Raw genomic sequence first — 6,664 nt, 5'->3', positions numbered from 1 at the left:
TTGAGAAGCACTATTAATATATTTTTTTAACCCTGGCTGGCAAGATGATGACTTGAGTTTGATCCCTGAGCCCCTGGTAGTGGACAGGGAGAATTAACTCCTGAAGGTTGTCTTCTGACCTCTACATGCCACTCCTCAAATACACAAATCTTTAGTAAATTAAAAATAAGAACACTAAAAATTCTATTATATCAATCTACCTTCGGTCCCAAGGAATTATTAAGGAATGCATGGGCTGAATTTTCTGAGACTATCTCAAATGTTGAATTTTGGGGGAGGGGAGTGGTTCTGAGACAGGATTTCTTTGTTAATCCTTGGCTGTCCTGGAACTCACTCTGTAGACCAGGCTGGCCTCAAGCTCACAGAGATCCACCTGCCTCTGCCTCCCAAGTGCTGAGGTTAAAGATCTGCACCACCACAACTCAGAAAATGTTGAATTTTAATAACTCACATCAGTGGAGAATGTTGCACTGGAAAGTAATTGCCTGAGAATCTTACATCCATTCACTCCTGGCCACTTGGAGATAACTGAGTCAGCTTACTTTATTGAGTTTCCGTTTTCTCTGCTGTAACATTAGAATCCCTTTCAGCTATAAAACTAATTAATAATTTTGAATACTTTGAACCTTTTCGTGTGTGTGCATGTGTGTATGCATGTGTGTGTGTGCGCGCATGAGTGTGTATGCACATGCAGAAGCCAGAAGTTAACATAAAGGATCTTATCTTCCTCAATTGCTTCACCTTAAGGATTTTTTCTTAATGACTTATTTTTCTAATTTTAAGACTATTTTACCTGCACCTATGGAGTCCATTCTCATTGAAATTGCACACAAAACTTTGCACACGAAGCCGGGCGTAATGGCGAATGCCTTTAATCCCAGCACTTAGGAGGCAGAGGCAGGTGGATTTCTGAGTTCGAGGCCAGCCTGGTCTACAAAGTAAGTTCCAGGACAGCCAGGGTTATACAGAGAAACCCTGTCTCGAAAAACCCCCCCAAAAAAAAAAAAAAAAAGAAAGAATGTCTTACCTGTGCATATGCAAGTGTACCATGTTCGTACTGTGGTGCTTTGAGTAAGTTTGGTCTAGGGAGTGGCACTATTAGGAGGTGTTGCCTTGTTGAAGTAGGTGTGGTCTTGTTGGAGGAAGTGTCATGGTGAGCATGGGCAATGAGACCCTCCACCTAGCCACTTGGGAACCAGAACCAGTCTTCTCCTGTTTGCAAATGTAGAACTCTTGGCTCTTCCCACATCATGCCTGGGCTGGACCCTGCCTGGCTCACCCCTTGATAATAATGGACTGAACCTCTGAACCTGTAAACCAGCCCCAATTAAATGTCCTTTGTAAAAGTTGCCTTGGTCATGGTGTCTGTTCACAGCAGTAAAAACATAGCTAAGAACTTGGTACTAGGGACTTGGGTATTGCTGTGATAGACCGGACAGGCTTTTGTTTGGAGGAGTGTGGATTTTGGGTCTCTGGCAAGCAGCGGAATGCTTTTAAGTGGGGCTTAACTGGCCATTCTAGTAGGGATTTGGAAGGCATTGGTGCTGTGAGTGGTTTGAACTGTGCAGACCTAGCCTAGGAGACTTCAGTGGAGAAGAATTTCAGAATGTGGCCTAGAGACTGTTGTGTGGTATTTTGGTGAAGAATGTGGCTGCTTTTTGCCCTTGCCTGAAGAGTCTACCTGAGGCTAAGGTAAAGAGATTTATATTAATTGCATTGACGAAGTCTCAAAAGAGCGAGACTTTGTTCCCTGCTTTAGTCTCATAAAGAACATTCTGATCAAGCATAGTAAGCTTAAAACAACAAAAAAATTACAAAATGTATGGTTTAAGTAATAATAAAGGGGCACCAGAAAGTGAAATGGAGCTGAATCCTGTGTTCAAGGAGATAAAGACATTAAGGAAGTGGTGATCTCAGGACAAGATTCCATCCAGCTAAGCTTGTTGTTTGTGTTTGCAGTTGAACAAGGAATAGTTTGGACTTTTAATCTGGAATGAACTACAATCCAGAAACAGAGGGCACACTTGTGATCCAGCTCTTGAGCCTGGAAGACACAGGCTTTTGATCTGGATCTTGAGGAACAGTGGCCATGAAAAGCATAGGACAGGGCCCTACAGATCTCTGATTCAAGGTCAATCTACAGAGCAAGTTCCAGGACAGCCAAGCTTAGGTAGTGAAGGAATTGGAAAACAGAATGTGATAATGTAATAGAACAAGGAGGACCATGTTTTAGCCCCAGCGAGCAGTAGAACTCAGCGGCTTTGGCCATGTGGCTATGGCTTTAGAGTCAAGAATAGAAGGGGCAATTGGGACAATTGATGCTGGTTAGAGTTAAGAAATTAGTGGTGATTAAGAAGAGACCAGCATAACTGAGGTGAAATCTTCTGGGAAGTGTTTTCTGAGAGCACAAAGCAGCTGTGTTCCAGAGATAGCCAAGGTTGTGCCTTGTGATGTAGCAGGACTTGGTAATGTGTAAGAGTTACTCAGGTGGTACTTGTTTTGAAGGTTTGAAGGGGTCATAGAAAGCAGCTGAGGCTTGTTACTATAGGAGGCTAGGGAAAGCCATTGGTGAAAGTGCAGCCTCAGTTGCAGTGGACGGCCCAGGACTGAAGGGGTCACACAAAGGAGTTGCGGCTTGGCACCATGAAGAGAGACTATGAGAGGCTAATGGTGAAGCATAGTTGCAGCAGAAGACCACAGGGTATTGTAGAAGCCAGTACCATGGGATGACCACCAAGAACAGCAGCAGAGTGGAGTCCACCAGAGCCTAGAGTGTACAGAGCCTTAGATGTAACCCGAGTCCTTTGGTGAAGACCAGAAGATCATGTGTGAATCCCAGACATTGGAACAAGAAGTTGTAACATTGAAGATGCCTTGGAGAACCCAAGATATTTGAGCTATTAGAGCTGTTGGATACCTGCTGAAGAAAGCTGCTAACAGTGAGTGAAACCAGCCAAAGGGAAGTGTGCTGTAGTCAACAAAGCAGAAAGGTGTTGGGCATTAGACATGGAGATGCTGAGTGTGGATTTGCCCGGCTGGCTTTTGGTCTTGCTTTGGTCCAGTATTTCCTTGCTGTGGAATTTTGGGATGGTAATGATAATCCTGTGATGTTAGAGGTATGTGATCTGCATTTTGATTTTGATTTTTTTAAGGGATTACAATTAAGTGATGGATGATTCTCAGAAGAGGCTTTGAACTTTGGACTTTTGAAGTTGGACTACATGTATTTTTCATTATGCTTTAGCTAGATATGGCCTTCACAGACTCATATGTCTGGATAACTCTACAGGGTCCAGGAAGAAGTATGTAGTGGTTTGAATATGTTTGCCCTAAGGAATGGCACTATTAGGAGGTATTGCCTTGTGGGAATAGGTGTGGCATTCTTGGAGGAAGTGTGTCACTGTAGGCGTGGGCACACACCTCCTTTTAGCCACTTGGGAGCTAGTCTTTTCCTGTTTGCCTTCAGAACAAAATGTAGAACTCTCAGCTCTTCCCACATTATGCCTTCCTGGACACTGCCACGCTCCCACCTTGATGATAGTGAACTGAACCTCTGAACCTGTAAGCCATCCCCCCCATTAAATGTTGTCCTTTATAAATGTTGCCTTGGAAGCTTGTACAACCAATCTGGAAATAAGTCTGGTGGTTCCTCAGAAAATTGGACATAGTACTACCAGAAGATCCAGCAATACCTCTCCTGGGCATATACCCAGAAGATGTTCCAACTGGAAATAAGGACACATGCTCCACTATGTTCATAGAAGCCTTATTTATAATAGCCAGAAGCTGGAAAGAACCAGATGTCCCTCAACAGAGGAATGGATACAGAAAATATGGTACATTTACACAATGGAGTACTACTCAGCTATTAAAAACAATGAATTTAACCCAAGTGTGGTGGCACATGCCTTTAATCCCAGCACTTGGGATGCAGAGGCAGGCAGATTTCTGAGTTCGAGGCCAGCCTGGTCTACAAAGTGAGTTCCAGGACAGCCAGGGCTACACAGAGAAACCCTGTCTCAAAAAACCCTGCTTGTGGACGTTGTACATCGTGGTGCGCACTAGGCTCCGCACCACGATGTACAACGTCCACAAGCAGCCTTGATGATAGTGAACTGAACCTCTGAACCTGTAAGCCAGCCCCAATTAAATGTTGTCCTTATAAGAGTTGCCTTTGTCATGGTGCCTGTTCACAGCAGTAAAGCCCTGAGACACATACCATGCCAGCAGAAGAGGGAGTTGAATCCTCTGGAACTGGAGTTACAGACAGTTGAAAACCTCAGCAGATGCTGGGAACCAAACTGGGATGGAGGCGGGGGAGGGTTGTATGACCACCAAGTGCTTTTAACAACTGAGTCTTCTCGCCAGCCCGACTTACCTTAGTTTTGAAATAAGGTATCTCACTGTACTCAAAGTTCTCAGATTCCTCTAGACTAACATCTCTCTCTGCCTTTCTAGCGCAGGGTTACAGTTGAACACCATACTTGGCATCTTACATGGTGCTCTCCCTTGCATGGCAAACACTTTACCACCTGACCTGTCTCTTCTCTCCAGTGTCTCAATTCCTTACTGTTTCTGCTCACTCTTTGGAGTCCAGCTCTCCCCCCCCCCCAGTTGCCCTAGGCAAGGCACATAAGTCCATCTCACCCACCCCCAACCCCTAGATCTTAACTTTTACTTCAACTAAACCTCTAAGGTCCGCAATTTCTCTCTATCCCCAAATCTACAGAAATACTTGTTTCCCAGAGGTTTCCCAGAGTCCGGTTTCCTGGTTGCTGCTGTCCGACTCTGATTCAACCTTGTCCACCCCATGCCCTTTCTTTCTCTTCTGCCTCAAAACTTCCATTCAGCTTCTTTGACCTCTTCTTTTAGTGGCATTTCTGCCCATCACGTTACCATTTTAAAGTCTGTTTACTCTGAATAATAAGTAGCTAGTGCTTATTGAATGTTTTCTATGTGTGCCATTTTATAGATAATATCTCTTAGGATCTTTACCTACAACTACAAATAAAGTACTATTAGCTTCTTTATCTTACAAATGAAGCCAAGACAAGGTAACAGAAAGATTACATAGGCTCTAAATGTGAAACCAAGCATATAGACTTCAGGGCCTTTACCCCGTCGCTCCAATAAAAGAAGGATGAAAGAAGCAAATACCATATTAAGACGAAGGATGACCTTATGCCAGGAACCCAGGCCCTTATGCATGCTGGGCATCACCACAACTGCCTGTAGTAGAGTAGACTTTCAAGGTTTGTTTTTGTTTTATAGCAACTAAGTATATTAGTCAGTCTTGGTTGACTGGATCTGGAATCAACTAAAATACAAATTGTTCAGCAATCCGGTTAAGGAATTTTCTGGTTAGACTATTTGAAATGAGCCACATTAAATGTATGAAGCACTTTCTGATGATAACCCAGTTAAAGTATTATCATCATCATTACGGTTGTTGTTGTTGTTATTTATAACAAGATCACTATGTAGCCCAGACTTACCTTCAACGTGTAATTATCCTTCTTCCTCAGCTTCCTGAGTGCTGGGACTATAAAACATCTGTGACCACCCTCAGCCCAGTCAGTGTAATTGTGCCCACTATAGCAAAGTCTTGCTCTTTGTAGATATGGAGTTTCCACAGCAGTAATTTATTCTCACGGACTGCAGTATAGGGGCTGGAGAAATGGCTCATTGTTTGAGTCTGTCTGTGCAAGCATGAGGACTGGAGTTTACCTCCCTAGCACCCAAATACAATCCGGGTGTGAGGGTGCACGGCTGTAACCCCATCAGCCCTGAGAAGGGAGAGAACGGAGGATTATTCGGGTTTGATGTTCAGGGTGTCTAGTTAAATCACAGAGCTCCAGTCCAGTGACGGACTCTGTCTCAAAACCTAAGCAAATGAAACTCTGGTGGTGTGTGATAGAGAGTCTGTCTGAAACTGACCTCGGGCCTCCACTCCCTACCGCATTCACACCCGCATGCACACGCCCTCTACATACACACACAAAGAAAAAGAAAGAAGAGCCTGAGCTGTTAGTAATTTCTCTTTTCTGATTGCCTTCTTATTACTTGAACTCCTGTGTCTTGGTGTCTATCAAGCCTGGTTCCTTTTTCAAATGAAAGCAGAATTAGGACTTAAACAGCCTCACACTCAAACTCTTATTCCTTAAGCTGCAATCTGTCAGAAGAGGACTAGAAAGGTCAGAGATGGAGTGCTAGAGCGGGAGCGGGGGAGGGAGAGCAGATGGGGTTAACCCCAAAGCCTTTTGGCTTCAGGCACAGCTACAGAAGCCCAAAGCAAGTCCTTCAGTCCCTCTGCCACTGTTTATGCTGCAAGAATTCAAGTGCATTTGCTTGCTATCTTTCCCTACCTTGGGAAACCCTTCAACTCTCATTACAATCATTTTGACATTTTGTGTTCTGCCTCTTATTAGGAGTAATAAAGTGGGGGAATTTAATATTTAAAATAAACAAGTGCAAACTGAACCATGGTGGTGCATGCTTAAAATCCCAGCCTTCAGGAGGCAGAGGCAGGTGGATCTCTCAGTTGGAGGCCAGTCTGGTTTACAGAATGAGTTCCAGGACAGCTATGGCTATACAGAAATATCCTGTCTTGAAAAACCAAAATGAGAGGAGAGAGAGAGAGAGGAGAGAGAAGAGAGAGAGAGAG

Source organism: Mus pahari, chromosome 10, assembly GCF_900095145.1.
Source record: "Mus pahari chromosome 10, PAHARI_EIJ_v1.1, whole genome shotgun sequence".
NCBI classification, from domain to species: domain Eukaryota; kingdom Metazoa; phylum Chordata; class Mammalia; order Rodentia; family Muridae; genus Mus; species Mus pahari.
Note: the sequence above shows the minus strand (reverse complement) of the source record.